The sequence below is a fragment of the Diabrotica virgifera genome, chromosome 7 (assembly GCF_917563875.1).
Source record: "Diabrotica virgifera virgifera chromosome 7, PGI_DIABVI_V3a".
Taxonomy (NCBI): Eukaryota; Metazoa; Arthropoda; class Insecta; order Coleoptera; family Chrysomelidae; genus Diabrotica; species Diabrotica virgifera.
This window is the reverse complement of record NC_065449.1, coordinates 194,877,300-194,898,563: the sequence shown is the minus strand read 5'-3', so window position 1 is coordinate 194,898,563 and position 21,264 is coordinate 194,877,300. Positions and strand designations below refer to the sequence as shown.

At 34.4% G+C, this 21,264-nt stretch overlaps 1 protein-coding gene and 1 long non-coding RNA gene across 2 annotated transcripts in view; one reads left to right on the top strand and one right to left on the bottom strand.

Moving 5' to 3' along the window:
• The window catches only part of LOC126888692 (uncharacterized), a 52,902-nt gene that overhangs the window by 1,190 nt on the left and 30,448 nt on the right, over nucleotides 1–21,264 (top strand). The window lies entirely within an intron of this gene.
• Nucleotides 6,092–7,925, bottom strand: LOC126888171 (uncharacterized). The gene is made up of 2 exons (XR_007699442.1): nucleotides 7,566–7,925; nucleotides 6,092–7,108 (listed from the first exon to the last, which is right to left on the bottom strand). It is a non-coding gene; the product is annotated as an uncharacterized LOC126888171 (long non-coding RNA).

Below are 21,264 nucleotides of genomic sequence, written 5' to 3'. Positions count from 1 at the left end.
AAACTATGCCCCACCTAAGTCCAGAAGGGGAGGAGATACGGAGGTCTAGTTAGCTAGGAAAGAACGGTAAATTGAAAGTGAAGAAAGAAGCTAATAGTGACTGCTGCGTATAGGATTCTGCATTGTCTTGAAGATAATGCCAATATCATAAAAACATGCTTCCTGTCATTTGACATGTTCTGCGTGTTCCACTCACTAAAATGCCCAGTTAGTGATAAACACCAGTCTGATTTTTTGCATTTAGAGAGTTTAATGAAATGGTAACAAATCAATTGCAAGTTCTGTCCGACAAAATACATGGAACGTTTTCGTAGTCTGACGTTCCAAATTTTTAACCTCTTCCACAATTAAAACTTCCCCTGTTCCAGTGTTCCCATACATCAAAGTTTGTCCGACTAGACACCGTTAAGCTATTAAAAAATTTTCAGCTGGCTACTAATCAACTTTTTTTGATCCAGGTCTAATGGCCCTACCGCCGCAATGTTCTATTTTTAACTTGAAATGCTCTATAGTAAAATAATTGCGAGGATCATCCTGGAACGAACAAAAGACCCCATAAATGAGAAACTTGGAATAAACCAACAGTTTATAAAGAAAACCCGTATACAATGATTTTATCGTCATTTTAAATTTAACTACAGCCCACTGCACTTTAGGAATGCAGTAAAAGACAATTACACCAAACCAAAATAATACCAGCAGTTGATAAAAATTAGTTGTATTTAGAGATAATATATTTTTCGTCCCCCATATCAGTTCACTTCTTCTTTTTTTGTTTAGACATGAATCTGTCTGTTTTTTCGAGGTGTCTCCCGTAAGTTCACGTTCCATCCTTTTCGTGATCTTACCACGGATCGTCTTCCTATTGGGAACCGTCATCCTTACTAATCTATTTGTTGCATTCGGCTTATGTATACATTATATTAGGCTCTTCTGTTTCTTACCAACCTTGCATCTTCGTCGTATATCAGGCTTCTGGCTCTGTCTCATAGTTTCTTACCGTCGATTTTTCGAAGGGTTTTCATCTCCTCTGTTTCGAGCAATCATTTTGTCCTCTCTGTCAGGTCGTGTTTCTGCCGCGTATGTCATTATTGGTCTGATGACTATTTTGTAAATTCTGCCTTTCATTTTTCTCGATATTTTTATTTCTCCATATTTTGTCATTCAGGCAACCTGCGGCTCTGTTTACTCTATTCCCTTGATCTTCCACTTCTGTTTCGAGCTTTCGGTATCTAGATAGTGTGATGACTAGATATTTAATCTCCAGTACTTGTTCTATTATCTAACCCTCTAGCTCTAATTTACATCTTATTGAATTTGCTGTTATAACCATGCATTTTGTCTTTTTTTGGGGAAATTTGCATGTTAAATTTTTTGGCGCTTATATTAAATTGATGTACAATAAGTTGTAAATCATCTTCACTGATTAGTGTCTGCATAGCAGATTATTTTAAGTTATTTTTCCCCATTTGGTTCCTATTTTCATATCTTTTTTTATTTCATCCCTAATGAGGTTGAACAATAAAGGACACGGGGAATCCCCGTGTCTTATCTCATTGCCAGCTTCAAGTGGATAAGTTAGTTCATCTTCCATTATTGTGTTGTTTTGGTAGATGTTTTCGATAGTTTTAATTATTCCTAGAACCGCTCTTGAGTATAACACATGGATAACGTCCTTTAATTTGACCCTGTCAAAAGCCTTCTTAAGGTCCACGAAACATAGGTAATTCGGTTTGTTTTATTCTAACGATTTCCGACCTAAAAGCTTGTTGTTCTTCTGCTAATGTTATAATTTCATTCAGTTTGTTTGTTACCAATTTGGTTGTTAATTTTAATATGTATTGTGTTAATTCCTCTGTTATTCTCTGAGTCCGATTTGTCTCCTTTTTTGAAGGGGTATTAGGATACTTGAGGTATTGGAAAACTACCGACCAATTAGTTTACTGATCCATCTCTATAAAATTTTCACGAGAATAATCACCACTAGACTGGAAAATAAATTGGACTTTTACCAACCAATAGAACAGGGCGGTTTTCGTAATGGATTCGGAAAAATTACCCTTTTCAAAGTGTTAACCTTTATCCGGGCAACACATTTTACTTACGTAACCGGGCAACTCGGGTCCGTTGGGCCCACCACTGTTCTTGAATGTACTATTACCAGAGAACGGCAGTTCTCGCCAGTGGCGAACACCTACACCCCCTACACGCGACACTATATATACACGAAATTTTCGATTTTCTAAATCTGACTGAATTGAAAATTGGGCCAACTCCCATCGTAAAGTTCAGGAAAAGACTCACCCATTCATATGTCAACCATCCATTTTGGTCCAAGGGTCTGGATTTTACGGCCCTTCCTATTTAGGGTCTGTTTTCCGTTCTCGTCCCCAAAACTCCCAAAAACTTCGAAAATGTAACTCCGATCTTTGCGGTTTCTAATAGAAGCGATCATTACCTTTCCAACGCATGTCTAATTTTGAAAATCGGTTATACCGTTCAAAAGTTACCGAGCTCAGAAATATGAGTCAATTTTTATTTAAAAAAGGGAAAATGTTTGTGGATATGTATGTATGTATGTATGTATGTATGTGTGTGGAAAAGTTAAACCGATCTGAATTTTTTTTCTGTGTTTGAAGAGAGGGTGAGGGTCGATCCAGAACCGGTGTAGTTTGTGAGTTTTGACTACCCATAAGCCAGCTATAGAACTTGGTAAGTACAAAACGGCATATTTTTTGGCGGTAAATATCTTCGGTTCAAGAATAGACAGGAGAACAGTAAATACACCAAATCAATGGCGTTGAGTTAAGATTTCAAATGGTGTCTGCTGTCAGGATCAGACATACACACGGCTCAGTATAGCCGAAAAACTGAAAAACTAAACTTTGAAAATTTTGGTTTTTCGACAATTACTCAAAATTTCAACCTACGAATTACGCCAATAACTGAGCGTTTGTAGAAAGACTTTAGACGAATCTAACGGTGTATACCTTATGTCCAGGAAAATTCGAATTTTTAAGTTATAGGATTCATAAGTATGATCAAATCTATTTCTTATGGGAAAAACGGTCTTTCAAGCTCAATAATTCCTGTAATAGCTTCAGTTATCATAGTTGACCTTAGATGCGCAAGATACTACTTATCAATACGTTTCAAACTCATGTTTAGTGAACAGAATCGGTTAAGCCGTTTAGAAGTTATTAAGCTACAAAAGTATAATCCAATTAACGATTATTCCCTAAATGGTTTATGTAGTTGTAGTGGTTACGACGCTTATTTTATCTGGCAACGGGCAACCCGAGTTCATTTACCGGCCATCCTAATATTTTTTTCAATTTATTTCGAATAGAAAAAAAATCTAGTGTACATTCGATGGACACTAGATCATTTGGGAGATAATGCTACAAAGGGGACCATTTATAAAGCTTAACGAGTAATCGAGAAACATTGCATTCAACTTTGTACATTTAATTTATAAATAACTTTGAAAAACTCCTGATACAAGAATAAAAAACCGCTAAACGCCGTAAAAATGAGTGGCGCATACAATATTCCAGCTACAAAAGATCTGATATGAATATTACGTGGCGCGAAAATGTATTTTCAGTTTGATGCAAAACAAAATTCTAGTTTTATTTTCAAAGATTTTTTTATAATATTTGCTAAATTTGAAGTAAGCGCGCCACAAAAGAGTTTCAAAATTCAAACTGTGTCAAAGTTACTCATTTGTGGCGCGTTTTAAAAATAGAGATTATAAAAAAGTAAAAAAAAATGGTGTATGCGTTAGGTGTCTGAATCTCGTAGAACCAGAGTTATAGCCAATGAAAATAGATTCATATTAACCAAATTTCAAATAGAATATTTGGACGTGAAATATCCAAAAAATTAAGCACTTTTTTGGGGAAAATCCATTACAACTTTTTTAAAGTGTTTAAAAAAATCTTTATTTTCGTTTTTACAAAAAGTTTCTAGCATTAAATTTAAGCAAGTTACGCTCAAAATAATGTTGGTCCCTTTTGTTTTTGCAAAAAAAAAATCGGGAAGACCACCCTCTAATTAGCAACTTAAATGAAATTAGTCGTTACCGCTCCAAAAATTATTTTACTTATGTTGTGTATGATCTGTAAGTTTTATCGATTCAAATTGCTTATTTTTGAAAAAATTTGGTTTCAAAGTAAAATTTTTAAAAATTTAAATTATTAAAAATATGCTTTCTTTCAAAATAACTTAAAAATTGTTAGAGATACCAAAAATCTCGAAAAACAAAAAAAGTCAGATTTGCTTTTCTGAATATCATGTATTTCTTTGTTTTTCTGTTAGACAAAAATTTATTAAGATTTGGTGTTTCAAAATTTGCATACATTCGTGATCAGTGACTCGTTCAACCCCTTTTAACTACAGCCCTTTCAATAATAAGGACTTTGAACCGATGAAACTTACAGATCATATAAACAATATATACACGAGTCAAGAAACTTGTGAAGTCGTAACGATTAAGTTCATTTAAGATACTAATTAGTGGGTGATTTTCTCGATTTTTTTACCAAAACCAAAAGGTACTAACTTTATTTTGAGCGTAACTTGTTTAATTTTGATGCTATAAATTTTTTTTATAAAACAAAAATAAAGCTTTTTTTAAACACTTTAAATAAGTTGTAATGGGTTTTCCCCGAAATGTGCTTCATTTTTGGTTATTTCACGTTAAAGCATTCCATTTGGAATTTGACGAATTTGAACCTATTTTTCATTAGCTATAACTCTGCTTCTACTAGGTGTAGAGACGTGACATAATATACACCACTTTTTAAAAATTTTTACAGGCTAAATTTTTGCTAAGAATGTTTATTCAACAAAATACTTATTATTTGAGTTATTTGCGAAAAACCGTCTAAAAGCGTGGTTATTTTGTTGAAAAATGAACATATTCACTCGCAAATATCTCGAAGTGTTGACTTGGTGAAAAAACTCTATAGAACAAAAGTTACTTAAAATTAGCCAGTTTATCCATTTCCTGACTTTCTTTGGACGAATATTTTTTCACCCTTCACAAGAGGGGCTGAAAGTCACCCCCAGGGCAAAAGCACATATCGGCACAATATCACTTTTTTTCTTTGACTTGTTAGCTATGTGTATGCCAAATTTCATGTCAATCCAAGCGGTTCTTTAAAATTTAGAGATTTTGCAATATTTTACCGTTAAAGAACGGACTATATTCTTAGGTCTGGATCCCGCGTATGAAAAAAAAGTTGATTAATAGCAAGCTGAAAATTTGTTAATAGCTTAAGGGTGTCTAGTCGGACAAACTTTGATATATGGGAACACTGGAACAGGGAAAGTTTTAATTGTGGAACAGGTTAAAAATTTGGAACGGTCAAACCACGAAAACGGCACATGTATTTTGTCCGACAGAACAGACTTAAACTCTCCGAACAGAGATTAAACTCTCATGCAAAAATCAGACTGCTATTTATCACCAAATGGGCGTTTTAATGAGTGGAACATGTAGAATATGTCAAATGACAGAAATTATAACAGGTGATAAATAGCAGTCTGATTTTGGCATGAGAGTTTGAACCCTCTATACTCTGGGTATAGAGATTTTTGAAGAGAAGAACTGAATAAAGATGGGTAAAATAAATGATAAGAGATTTAAGACGACAAGAAGAGGGGCTTAGCTCAGGAAAAAATTAAAAGGGCAGAGAGACACTAAATCTCAAGTGAGTATTCGGGCTAGCTTCAATACACCGAATATTGGCTTTGGAGATATGAGAAGAAAATTTGGTAATGAGATGATAGTAACTAGGAAGGAAATGAGACTGTTAATACAAAAATGGAAGGAAAATAGATAAGAATGCTAGAGATAAAATAATATCGAGTTACAACAAAGAAAGAAGAAGAAAAAAGGGCGCCAACTCGAACGAACAACTCGGCTCTCAGAACCAAGAAGTTGGACAGGTTCGAGATTTTGAAGTAACGAACAACGGGAACTCTATGACACTGGTTACAACCACCTGAAATACAAAATACTAAATACTGATCTTGTCTTGCTATGTTATATACTGGTAATACAGACTGAAATAAAACACCAACCTTAATACATACAAATATATTAATAATAAATGTTAAATACTAACAATTTACATATAACGCAACGTGATAACAGTGATAGTGGATGGGGAAAAGATCAAATAGGACCGCAAAGGCCACTTAACAAGCAATTATCCACTATCACTGGCCAAGCAAAGGTATTAAAATCAAAATCCAAAGCAAAAGTCCGTCAGAATAGCACTAAGTCCTTACAACTAAAAAGTTAGTAATTATTTCCTAAATTGAACTACGCTAGAGTGAGATCCACAACAAGAACGCTACGGTTACCAAAAATAATAAAGATCTCACCTAGGCAAAAACACTAATAAGTAAATATATAATGAGTTATATAAAGGAGTTATATAAATGAGTTATATAAATGAGTTATATAAATGAGTGATATAAATGAGTTGTATAAATGAGTTGGTCAGTTACTCTTTATATACAATGTAAAAACCTACAAGACATATTCCCTATTTGAAATCCGCGACAAACCTTTAACGACCCCTTCCCTATCAAATTTTTAAGATACAATTATTTATGATTAATGATTATTGAACAAGACCTAATTTTATCTATTTGAAACTATTACTTATATTAAATCAAAAAAAAAACCAACGATCTAAAACCCTATCTATCAAGAAATATGTACCTAGTTTACCTCAATTGTATGCATACAAGAAGTTTACAGTGCAAGCAACTATAGAGTACCCAAAATATGTAAATAATAAGATTAAACAACTTATCTTAACCACAAGTCCTATTTAAAAAGGTCCAGATAGGAATGAATTTCCTCTTGGCACGGCAAAAACTAGTGGGCTGCTGTGGTGATAAATCCAATCCTGGATGTTGTGAAATAGGTACTATCCAATCCAATCAAAAGTAACTCTAGGGGTAACCCTTACCCTAGCTGCTTACAGTAACTGGCACATATTTATATGATGGCACATTAAATGATGATACAATCTATCTAAATTGACTAGGCTAAGTGTCTATGTGACAAGTAGCTACGGGACGGAATCTAAAATAAATTTTATCAATTTAATTACATTATTTATAACACTATGTGTAGACAGCACAGGGTCACTGCACTGGAAACCAAAACAAAAAAAACTCAGGTTAGGTATACATATGTCATGTCAAACTGAAACTAACTCAAATCATCAAATCAGACATGGCAGGGACATGCGCATGACATGTCTGATATTCGTTAAAACTTTTTTATATTATTACCTCAAAAAAACCTAGAGCAAAAAGTCTAATGAGAAATTGGAATTTAACTTTAGCACTAAAACATATGGCCTTGACTGTTCCTTTGCAAATGGAAACGAATATCCTTACCGTAATATAACTTATAATGTGACATTTAAATTATTTCTTAACTGAAATTAATATCTACAGATAACGAACGAGATATCTAGGATGGTGAATTTGATTTTATAATGAAGAAATAAAGAGAACTATATCAATATACTCACTTGAGCAAAGCAACACATCGGCGGTATTATAACCTTTTTCCTTTCTTGTAAATAAGTCTCCAGATATAACTACTGCTTGATTATTATTAGTATGGGTTATTGGCTGATGTTCGAGGTCTTTTAGTTATATATTTTCCCAATTTTGCCCAAACTCCGTCACCTAAGTAATGACGATGTGTTGCCTCTTTGTGAGTTCGTGACCAACTAAACTAGAAATCGACAATCATCGATTTTCTTTCTATTGGCGCGCCTGTGCACCGAAAAATCGTTGTGGGATCTTCGCGGGCGTCACCCAAGGATTTTGTAGAGGGGTATATTTTAATCCAATTTTAATTAAAGTAATTTAATTAGTAGCGTGATCGCTACAAGTTTAATCTCTGTTCGGAGAGTTTAAGTCTGTTCTGTCGGACAAAATAAATGTGCCGTTTTCGTGCTCTGAGCGTTCCAAATTTTTATCCCGTTCCACAATTACAACTGCCCCTGTTACAGTGTTCCCGTATATGAAAGTTTATCCGACTAGACACCCTTAAGCTATTAACAAATTTTCAGCTTGCTATTAATCAACTTTTTTTTCATACGCGGGATCCAGACCTATCTTTTTTGATTTTTTTATTAAATTTTAATTGACTACTTTAAAAAAAAGTGCTACTATAGTATGTGGTCTACCTCGAGGGTGCGATCTACCTGAACGATTTGAACAAAATAATGAAATGCAAGAAAACTTTTGTAGAAAAAATGTTATCGTAAATATTATAAATAATCGATACGGAACAAGTTGCTCATCTACCGTTATGTTTTTTCCTGACAAATAGTATTTCTGAAAGTTTTGGTTGACTTAATTCCACACATCGCGTATTGCTGCTAATTTGTCGTTTCTTCTTCGTTCAGACCTCGTGTCCTTATCGTCAAATCGAACAAATCTTAGCAAATTTTTGAATCGTTTTAACCCCATGGTAGCTTTAAATATAGTAAGGCCATAAAACTTACTCCAAAGTATATCTACATTATCATTGTTGACACTCAGGTGCCGTGCAGTTAGTAGGAGTCCAATAAAGGCATATATCTCGGTAGAGTCGCAATATGTCCAGTTCTCTATCCCCAGGAATTTTTTGGCTTCTTTATTTGTACACTTCACTATTTCGTTCACAATTTTTTCGTCCACAAACAAACAAAAGGAATCAACAGGATCATCAACACTTTGACCAGGGGCTAACATTACTTTGTGTAATTTGCTTTTTATTTTGTCGCAGGATCGCATACGTCCTGTCGGTTGTGGTTGACTCTTCCAGTTAGTTCCATCCATAGTTTCAAAAATTACACACTCTGAAATCTGAGAACTGATAGCTACACATTCTTCTTCATTATCACTCAATACTACTTGCTGATCATCCTCTTCACTTACTTCCGAAAGATGATCTTCAATTTCAGAGTGACTTTCAGTGCCAACTACTTCAGGAGATTCTTCATCATCGGAATCCCATAAATTATTAGCAACATCTTGCAGTTCTGCAGCTGATAATGGTTTTCGGGACATTTTATTCGCACTATCTACTTTCACTGTAATTCAATATAATTTTACTGGCTTAGTAGTTGTCGACACTAATATCGGTATCATACGACTGATAGCAGATGCATTATTTATTTCAAAATATGTATAGGTACCTACCTAAAAATACATTCCAACAATCATTATCAGTTTTTACAGTTCATTTGGAATAGATATAACACTTTTATTGTAAGCATCTCTTTGATGTTCACATCAAAGAGATGTTTAAATTGTTTGTTGCACGTTTAGACTTTATTATTGGATTTCCGGAATCATAAAATTCTTTTACATAATCCACAAAAACATTACCTGTCTGCCAGATTAACTTCTGTAACAAAGATTTAGACTTTAGGTATAAATACAAGTAGGGCCCGACAGGCCCGTATTGGCCCTTTACGTGACAAAATTCTTTCGACGCAATAATTTCAAAAATGATAATGAATATTTTGAATAGCTCATGACTATGTTGAAGGAAACAGACTTCTAAACAAATTCAGTGATGCATAAAATTCAATAAATTTTTTTTTATCAGTTTATGATAAAAGAATTGTCGTCTCGGGTCTGCCGGGCCCACCTTGCCCGGATAAAAGTTAAGACAGTAATTGAAAAATCAATTGAGTACAACTAACAGGCCACTTATCCTTGCCTTTGTGGACTTCCATAAGGCATTTGATATGTTGAGCTGGACGCTAAGTCTTGAGTGCTTTAGATGTATGCCGTATCGATTATTGATATACCAAGCTAATATACAACATCTATAAGAACGCCATAATGGTAGTGAAACTGCACGAGAATACCAATCCCTTACGGATTGGCAGAGGAGTACGGCAGGGCGATACTATGTCACCTAAGCTGTTTATCATCGTTCTGAAATACGCCTTTAACCTTCCGATGACCAACTTTTTTTTTTACACGGAAGACCAACGGGGGTCAAAAATGACTCCCAGTCAAAAATGACAATTGACAAAAAAATTTAGTTGTTTTAAGAAATAAAATAATGTATTCGTAATCTGACTGTTAGTATTGTGTAATAAATGATAAATAGACATTAGTAAAACATATTTTTAATTACATCTTTTGTTAAGACTCGTCATTCTGAACATAGAACGAAAGAAATTTTAAAATATACACTAACTACGTCGCCACAAACAATTTTTTTTTCAATATTGGAATGTTTCCTACAAACAATTCCACATAATAGATGGTATTTACTTAACATAAAATTGGAATATGGAAGGCCAAGGGAGTTCGTCTTTGACCCCAAATTCAGAAAATATTTTTTTTTCGTAAAATATAAGGAATTTCTTTTATTACAAAATATGAGGGTATCTAGAATGATACTAAAATCAAATGAAAAAATGTTGAGTTTAAAATTGTAAATATTTCTGAATGTATTAAATATAAACATACATTGAGGTCAAAATTTACCCCCGTTGGTCATCCGAAGGTTAAAATGCTTGATTGGAGGGAGAAAGGTCTCAATATAGATGGACAAAATCCAAAAGAAACAAACAAAATAAGAATTGATTATCTGTCGAACTCATCAGAAGAAAAACATATTCGATTCCACAGAGAAAGAGCCGCAGGTAGAAGAACACTTAGACAAAAAAAAAGAGACAATATCTGCAACAACAAATTAAAAAAGTAGAAGGAAAACACAGACGCAATCAAAGTAAAAATTTCTACAGAGAGGTAAGACAACATCAGAGAGGCTCGTATATAAGGACACCCAACTTCGTAAGAGATAAAAATGGAGAAATGCTGGCTGCCGAAAACAAAATAATAGAAAGATGGCTGAATATTTTGATGAGCTTTTTCTTCTTCTTCTTCTTCTTCTTTTTGTATAGACATGACTCTGTCTGTTTTTTCAATGTGCCTCTAATAAGTTGTCGTTGCATAACTTTCGTGGTCTTCCCACTGATCGTCTTCCTATTGGGGAACCGTCTTTCGCTGTCCTGACTATCCTATTTGTTGTCAGTCGGCTTATGTGGTCATTCCATTATATTCTTTTGTTTCTTACCCAGTTATTAATGTTATACACCTTACACCTCCGTCGTATATCTGTATTGCTAGCTCTGTCCCATAGAGTCTTACCCTCGATTTTTCGAAGGGTTTTCATCTCCGCTGTTTCGAGCAATATTTTTGTCCTCTCTGTGTCGGGTCGTGTTTCTGCCGCGTATGTCATTATTGGTCTAATAACTGTTATGTAAATTCTGCCTTTCATTTCTTTTCCGATATTTTTATTTCTCGATATTGTGTCATTCAGGCAACCTGCGGCTCTGTTTGCTCTATTCACTTGATCTTCCACTTCTGTTTCGAGCCTTCCGTAGCTAGATAGTGTGATGCCTAGGTATTTAAACTCCATGGCTTGTTCTATTATCTGACCTTCCAGCTCCAATTTGGGAGAAAATTAACAGCCAGTCCCAAGCCCGGATAAAATGTGGAGGGTTAATTGGCAAGGTTAGTAACCTACCAATCGGAAAGACGAATACTGCTTAAAGAAACAATGTGAAGAGCTTGTGAATATCCAAAATTTCACTGATGAAAACAATGAAAATGGTGGAAACAACGGAGAGCATGAGTATCAAACGGCCGAATTAGAAATACCCCCACCAAGCATGGAAGAAATTACGCATGCCATAAAAAACGCTTAAAAACGATAAATCCCCTGGTCTGGACAATATTGATGCCGAGATAATTAAAACAGGCGGTCATGAACTCCTAAGTAAAATCCATCAATTATTCGAAAAGGCCTGGCAACAACAAATAATGCCGAAAGAATGGTGTGGTAGTATTATTGTACCAATATACACTCACCGGTACAAAATTCCGCCACCCAAAATTTTTGATTAAGTTTGACAATTTATAACTTTATTATTTATACTCCGATTTTCAAGATTCTTGCACCAGTTTGTAGGTACATGTATTGGTATTGTTTGGTATTATTCCAGTAACACAAAAATTTTGCTTGCATGGCATTATACAGGGGTCAATGGAAGCGTTGTATTTTCTACTAACTTTAAAAAATGCTGTGGAAAAATTGAAGAACTAATTTTGTTTCATAATCCTGTCATATTATCCTGTAGGCATCACTAAAATTTTGTTTTTCGAATTATCCGAATATCTCTTTTCTTGTAAGAGCTGTACCATTTTTTGTAAATAAAAACACTGATGGATTCATAAAATAGAGATTGGATTGATAAGATTTTAATGCAGGGGTTCCCAAACTTTTTTGTACCACGCCCCCTTTTGTTGAAATGAAAGCTTCTCGCGCCCCCCCCCCCCCTTTAAAATAAATTGTATGAGCCTAAATAGGAACAAAACAAAAACAAATAAGCATTAGCTTGAAAACAAAACATTTATTTATTCTGCCATAAGATACAACAATATCAGTTTCCATTAAATACAAAAATTATTAATAAAAGAAAAATAGATTAGGTTGGTTAGTGCGATGGATATGCTTGCATTTTATTTACTAGTCCACAGAGAACGGCAGTTCTCACCAGTGGCGCACAACACCCCTACAAGCGACACTATATATACACGAAATTTTCGATTTTCTAAACCTGACTGCATTGAAAATTGGGCCACATCCCATCTTAAAGAATAGGAAAAGACTCGTCCATCCATATGTCATATCTCCATTTTGGTCCAAGGGTGTGGATTTTACTGCCCTTCCCATTTAGAGTCTGTTTTTCGTTCTCGTCCCCAAAACTCCCAAAAATTTCAAAAACTTAAGCCCGACCTTTGCGGCTCCTGATAGCAAAGATCATTACCTTTCCAACGCATGTTTAATTTTGAAAATCGGTTATACCATTCAAAAGTTATCGAGCTCAGAAGTATGACTCAATTTTTATTTAAAAAAGGGAAAATGTTTGTGGATATGTATGTATGTATGTATGTATGTATGTGTGTGTGGAAAAGTTACACCGATCTGAATTTTTTTTTCTGTGTTTCAAGAGGGTGTGAGGGCCGATTCAGAACCGGTCTAATTTTTGACTTCTGACTACCGGTAAGCCAGCTAGAGGACTAGATAGATACAAAATAGCATATTTTGTGGGCGTATATATCTTAGGTTCAAGGAGAGACAGGAAAACCGCAAATACACCAAATTAATAGAGATGAGTTAAGATTTCAAACGGTGCTTAAGCGATCAACCTGAGACATACACACTGCTCACCATAGCCGAGAAACTGAAAAATTAAACGTTGAAAATTTTGGTTTTTCGACAATTACTCAAAATTTCAACCTACGAATTGCGCCAATAACTGAGCGTTTGTAGGAGGACTCAGGACGCGTCTAACGGTGTATATCTCATATCTGGGAAAATTAGAATTTTTTAGTTATAGGCTTCATAAGTATAATCAAATCTATTTCTTATGGGAAAAACCGTTTTTCAAGCTCAATAATTCCTGTAATACGTTCAGTTATAATACTTGATCTTGGATGCATCAGATACTACTTGTCAATACGTTTTAAACTCATATTTAGTGATCAACATCGGTTCAGCCGTTCAGAAGTTATAGAGCTCCAAAAGTATAATTAGTCCAGGAACTGAAACTTTTCACTTCGCAATTTTTACAGAATGGATCGATTTGCTTGAAAATTTGAGAATAAGTAGTGGAGAGTCTAAGGATCAAAATCTGTATGATTCCGAAAGACGCTTTTACCATGGGGTGGCTGCCACCCCGTCTCGAGGGTGGAAATTTTTTATTATATTTTGACCGCAAATGTTGGTAAAAACATTAATTGTAAGCAAAAAATGTTTTATATTTTTTTGATAAAATTAATAGTTTTCGATTTATTGGTTATCGAAATTTAGTTTATATCGAAAAAATCAATGTTATTAATCAATCATGGTTTATGTACTTGTAGTGGTTACGATGCTAGTTTGATTGGGCAATCCGAGTTCATTTGCCGGCCATAATTACATAATTATTAGGATGGCTGGGATATGAACTCGGATTGTCTTATCACTGGTGTCGTAAGTTCTAGATCATTTGGGAGAGATTGCGACCAAGGTTCTCGTTCTCAAAACTACCAAAAATTTCAAAAATATTAGTTCGACCTTTGCGGCTTCTGCTAGTACTGATCATTACCTTTCCAACGCACATCTAATTTTGAAAATTACCAGAGAACGACAGTTCTCGCCAGTGGCGCACAACCCCTACATGCGACACTATATATTATATACACGAAATTTTCGATTTTCTAAACCTGACTGAATTGAAAATTGAGCCAAATCCCATCTTAAAGTTTAGGAAAAGACTCCTAGATCCATATATTACTTCTTCATTTTGGTCCAAGGCTGTGGATTTTACGGCTTTTCCTATTTAGGGTCTGTTTTTCGTTCTCGTCTCCAAAACTCCCAAAAATTTCAAAAACTTAAGTTCGGCCTTTGCGGCTTCTGATAGCATAGATCATGACCTTTCCAACGCATGTTTAATTTTGAAAATCGGTTATACCGTTTAAAAGTTAGCGAGCTCAGAATTAGAACTCAATTTTTATTTAAAAAGGGGAAAATGTTTGTGGATATGTACATATGTATGTATGTATGTATGTATGTATGTATGTATGTATGTATGTATGTATGTATGTATGTGGAAAAGTTACACCGATCTGATTTTTTTTCTGTTTCAAGAGGGTGTGAGGGCCGATTCAGAACCGGTGTAATTTTTGACTTCTGACTACCCGTAAGCCAGCTATAGGGCTAGGTAGATACAAAATGGCAAATTTTTTGGGCGTATATATCTTAGGTTCAAGGAGAGACAGGAAAATCGCAAATAAACCACATCAATAGGGTTGAGTTAGGTTTTCAAACGTTGCCTAAGCGATCAAGCTCAGACGTACACACGGCTCAGTATAGCCAAAAAATTGAAAAACTAAACTTTGAAAATTTTGGTTTTTCGACAATTACTCAAAATTTCAACCTACGAATTGCGCCAATAACTGAGCGTTTGTAGAAGGACTCTAGGCTAATCTAACGTTGTTTACCTCATATCCGGAAAAATTAGAAATTTTAAGTTATACGCTTCATAAGTATGATCAAATCTATTTCCTATGGGGAAAAACAGTTCAAGCTCAATAATTTCTGTAACAACTTTAGTTTTCATACTTGAACTCAGATGCATCAGATACTACTTGTCAATACGTTTCAAACTCATGTTTAGTGATCAAAATCGGTTAAGCCGTTTAGAAGTCTTAAGTTAGAAATGTATAATCCAATTAACTATTATTCCCGAAATGGTTTATGTAGTTGTAGTGGTTACGACGCTAAATTTGATCTGTAACGGATAATCTGAGTTCATTTACCGGCCATCCCAATATTTTTATTTATTCTATTTCGACTAGAAAAAAAATCTAGTATACATTCGATGGTCACTAGATCATTTGGGAGATAATGCGACAAAGGTGACCATTTATAAAGCTTGACGTGTAATCGAGAAAAATTGCATTCAACTTCATACATTTAATTTGTATATAACTTGAAAAACTCCTGATACAAGAATAAAAAACCGCTAAACGCCGTAAAAATGAGTGGCGCATACAATATTCCAGCTACAAAAGATCTGATATGAAAATTACGTGGCGCGAAAATGTATTTTCATTTTGATGCAAAACAAAATTCTAGTTTTATTTTAAAAGATTTTTCCATAATATTTGCTAAATTTGAAGTAAACGCGCCACAAAAGAGTAAATTTGATACAGTTTGAATTTTGAAACTCTTTTGTGGCGCGTTTACTTCGAATTTAGCAAATATTATGGAAAAATCTTTTAAAATAAAACTAGAATTTTGTTTTGCATCAAAATGATAATACATTTTCGCGCCACGTAATTTTCATATCAGATCTTTTGTAGCTGGAATATTGTATGCGCCACTCATTTTTACGGCGTTTAGCGGTTTTTTATTCTTGTATGCTTATTGGTGGCTGAATTTTAGTAAGTGCACAGTACAAGTCACTACCAACATCAAGTTTATTCCGATACTTTGTTTTAATTGCCACGGGTGTTGAAAATCGCACAAATAGTTACTTGAAAAAGGCAAATATAAATGAAGAGCTTCCCGTGATACACTAAGATACACTTTGAAATATTTGAACCAAAATGAAGGTTTGTCAATTATAACAAAGTATTTGGCAGAGGAATCATGCAAAAAATAATTTGGATTTATTTGCAAAGCATCTTCTTGAAGCGATTCAGGCAGGGAGTCTATGTTGACATGAAATGGATCAGTTGACATTCTGTAAATAAAATTGTCACAAGTGTTTGGGAAGTATTTCTGGAACTCTTCAATTAGGCTCTCCAAATGGTTTGATATTTGGATTTTCAAACTTGATCCTTCATAAATGTCCTTGAAGCGTGTTTCTTCTGAGATTGGCTCTACTTTAGAGAAATTTGAATAATTTCAGGGGTTTGCTGATATTTTACGCCTCCAAAGTTGAGTAACTAAGCCTCAATCACAATGAGTAACTAATATATTTGAGTCTCCACCCTGCTGTTTTAGGTTAAGGCTGTTCAACGAGTCAAAGATGTCTGACAAATAAGCCAATATTACTTGGGTACAATGTTTTTTGAAGGCCATGTTTAGCTCATTTTGCTTTTGATGTTCCAAGGTGATTACTTCATCTCAAAGGTCAAATAATCTTGCCAACATGTTTCCTTTTGAGAGTCGTCATCGTATTTCTGTATGAAGTAACAGTGTTTTGTGATCACTTTCTAAATCTTCACAAAGAGTTTTAAACAGTCGAGTATTCAACGCACTGTTTTTTTAATGTAGTACTTTAATACACAACTTTAAGACAGCCATAAGTTCATTTGGAAGGGTTTTTGCTGCCAAGGCTTGTCGATGTATAAAACAGTGTATCCCAATCACATCAGCATTTTTCTCTATTACTAATTGTAAATAGCCTGAGCGAAAACCAAGCATTGAAGGTGCGCCATCTGTACATAAACTGATCAGTTTTTGCCAAGAGAGTTCATGTTTGTCAAAAAACTCTCACACTGCTTTCATAACATTAATAGCTTTTGTTGTGGTCTCCAGTCTCCAACTCTGTAGAAAAGAGTAGCTCGTCTTTCATTCTTTTGTTTTGAATATACCGAACATAAACAATTAACTGATAACATTGTGATATGTCGGTACTCAATACTCTCGTCTAGTTGAATAGAAAAAAATGGCGATTATTTTACTGCATCAACTATCTAATTTGTATGTCTTCGGTGATATCATCAATGCGGCGTTTCACAGTGTTGTCGAAAAGAGGTATTTGAAGCGGTTAATTTTTAATTTTAGACAAATAACTAAATTTAATTTAATGTTCAACTTCTTTCGCGCCCCCCCCTGATATGTCCTCACGCCCCCCAGGTGGGGCGCGCCCCCCAGTTTGGGAACCCCTGTTTTAATGGCCCACATGCAGCGCAGATCTCAGTCCTATTGAGCATTTATGGGATGAATTAAAAAAAGCTATTCGCCGTCATCCTAGGCCTCTAGAAAATTTGGTACAGTTATGACCCTGGCAAAGGAATATCGGGCTATATTTTCAGGCACGGATAACACATATTTATTTGATGCCAAACAGATTGCGAGCAGTCGTTGCTGCAAGAGGTGGACATACCCGCTATTGAATTGTTTTGTTTTGTTGTTAATTTTGTTTTGTTTTGTTAATTTTAGTGCGTTTCATATTTTTATATAAAAAAACCTTCAAAGCAGTGTTTTTATTTATAGCTCTTAAAAGAAAACAGATATTCGGATAATTCAAAAACCAAAACCTTAGTGATACCTCCAGGATAATACAAAAGGGGTACGAAATAAAATTAGCCCTCCATTTTTTCCACAGAACTTTTAAAATTAGGAGAAAATACAAAGCTGCAAGTAACGACAATCTCCTTATAAACAATGTGTTCTGGTAAAGGTCAGATGGAAGAAGGTCCGTAGAGCGGCCTAGAAAAAGGAGGAAAGTTGCAGTCAAAGAAGATCTAGAGAAAATGGGCATGCGACAATGGAAATTAGTGGCACAGGACCGACAAACATGGAAGGCAATAGTAAACGCAGCAAAGACTCACGAAGAGTTGTAGCGCCATTGATGATGAGGATGAAAAATGAAAATCCAACAAACTTGCGTTTTGCAGACGATGTAGTTCTACTGGCAGACGGTTTAAATGATATTAGAATAATGTTGCAAGACCTTTAAGAAGTATGCTTTCAGGTTAAGTAAAAAATTAACATATCTACGGTGAAGTTAATGACAAACCTAGTCCCCAGTAAAAACATTGTCATTAACGTTTCCGAAATGGATTTTGCCAAAAGTACAAATATCTTGGTCATGAAATACGAATCACGAGAGACAATCCAACGTGCGAATTGAAACGAAGAATAATTATCCTCTCTTGGGCCGCATACGGTAAACTCAGAGGCGTATTTAAAAGTGATTTTCCAATCTGCTTGAAACGGAAAGTCTTTGACCAATTCGTTTTGCCGGTTATGACCTGTGGTGCTGAAACTCTATCATTATCAACCGCATCTGCTAAGAAGCTAGGGATTGCTCAACGTAAGATGGAAAGGTCGATGATTGGTGTGTCATTGCGGAACCGTATCGTCTCTGATTTGCAAAATGGTGCAAAATGCAAATGGTGCAAATGTGCAAAAATGATACATACGAAGGTTCTACCTATTCTGTAAAAGGGGTCATATTACTTACTGTTGTTGAGATTGTATCATTATTTTTGTTGCCAAGTAACATTTTATTTTAAACTGGTTGTGTAAAAAGGAGCTAAGTTCCACTTAGTAAAAATTAAAAAATGTTACTTGGGCCCTTTTTGCAAATCAGCGACGATATATATAACAAACGAAGAACTACGATTGAGAACAGGAGTCACAGATGTATATCAGTTGGCTAAACTTAAATGGAATGAGACCAAGAGCCGATAAAAGAAGTAGAAAAAGGCCATGCATGCGATGGACGGACGATATAAAAAGGACACTAATTGGATTATAAGTGCCCAGGACAGAAGAGGCTGGAAGGAAATAGGGGAGGCGTATATCCAGCAGTGGATGAAAAGGGCTGATTAATGATTATGATTATGATTAATATGCTTAATCTTTATTCTTGTGGCATGCTATTTTGTTTATTCCATTCTTGTTGAATTGTTCTATTTTTTGTATTACAGTGAACTCTCACTTAAACGGACAGTAGTTGTTCCGCATAAAGTGTCCGTTTAAAAGAGGTGTCCGTTGAAGAGAAAAAAAATATGTTAACTTAAAATTTTAAAATATAAGTGCATGAATAATATGTTGTAGGTATATACTTATAAATAGAAAAATTATTTTAACATTACATAACACAAGTTGTGGTTGAGACGTAGTATTGTCTAGGAACAATAAACTTTGATTTTTTCTCTGCATTCTTCTATGAAATTTATTTAACCCATCTGTGATGATTTTTTTTATCATTTGCATCCACGACTTCTTATTGCTGTACCATTAGATAGGTAATAATTGTTCTGCGTGTGAACTTTCACTTTTCCCGGCTACCAGTGGCCTTTCTTTATTTCCCATCATATTGTTTGAAAATATAATTGTGATCCTATATTTACAAACCTTACCTCCAGTGCATCTTTCTCCTTTTAGAGTATAGGTTTTCTTGGGTAATGCTCTAAACTCTAAAAAATTACCCCGTCTCATCTGCGTTAAAAATGATTCGCGGAGCGTATACTTTTATTAAAGTGGGCAGTTTTTCCTTCCAGTTAGAAACCACAAATAAATCTACAGCAGCTGATATTCGGCTGAAATTGGCCACATACAGATTTGAAGGAAATATTGTGTCTTTTAGAGAATTTCTCGAGCGATCCAACAGAAGCTTTCGTATCAACGCTTAGTTCCCTTGCAAATCCTAATACATTTTCTTGAATAATTTACCAGAAACAGGAATATTTTTAGAGCGCACTTTACAAAATCAATCGAAAATAATTAGGTCAAATCCAGCATCCTCGGTTTTCAAAAATTTCCTTAAGCTTTCAGTTTTCCGCTCTCAGAAAACTGATTAATTAAATCACTTTTATGTTTTAAAATTTCACTGGCTTGAGGTTTTCCAATGACAATTTTTTCTGTTAACTGTCTAACAAAGCCTCCCCATAATGAACCACATCGACTTTTTATTTCAAATTTAAAACTTTCTCTTATCGGACCCCATATTATTCACGTTGCAAAAACACTCATCATACAACTACGTCTATTAAATTGGCTTACATCAGACATTTCGGTTAAAATTCTTAAATACTGCTTGTTCCAGTCAAAACAATAATTTAACAATTTTCTAGTGTCGCATTTCTTTCAGTGACGGACACAAACTTTAATTTTTATTACTTAGTCTTGATAACGTGAAAAATATCAAATATTTCGTCGTGGACATCTGTAATGATTTTAAATAATAAATGTATTCTACACGTCATTTATATTGTAAAATATTTGAAAAAAAAATGTAAACTTTTTCATTTACTGTCCGCATGTACAGGGTTATTCACTACATTTTGACCCCCCTGTAAACTGCTTTATTTACAGAATTAGAAAAAATGTAAAATACAAAAGTTATTCGATTTTTAAATTATGATTTTTTGACATATAATATGTCATACTAGTGACGTCATCCATCTGGGCGTGATGACGTAATCGACTATTTTTTTAAATGGGAATAGGGGTCGAGTGCTAGCTCATTTGAAAGGTTACTGAATTCCCTATTCAGTAATATAAACATTAACATGATTAATTATACAGGTTGTCCAAAAGTAATTTTTTTAATTAAATTAATTGACACAAAAAGAAGAATGTATGTAATTTATTTAATTCAAAATACATTATACTCCTGTCAGAAAAACAGAAATAAATATTTATTGAACAAATAAATATTACTTTTCACTTAAATTCAATGTTCAAGCTGCCTCCCATCTGCCTCTTGGAAGTTTGAACATTGAATTTAAGCAAAAATCAATGTTTATGTGTGCAACTAACTTTTATTTCTGTTGTCTAACAGCAGTAAAATGTATTTTAAATTAAATAAATTACATACATTCTTCTTTTTGTTTCAATTAATTTAATTAAAAAAAATATTTTTGGACACCCTGGACCCCTATTCTAATTTAAAAAATAGTCGATTATGTCAT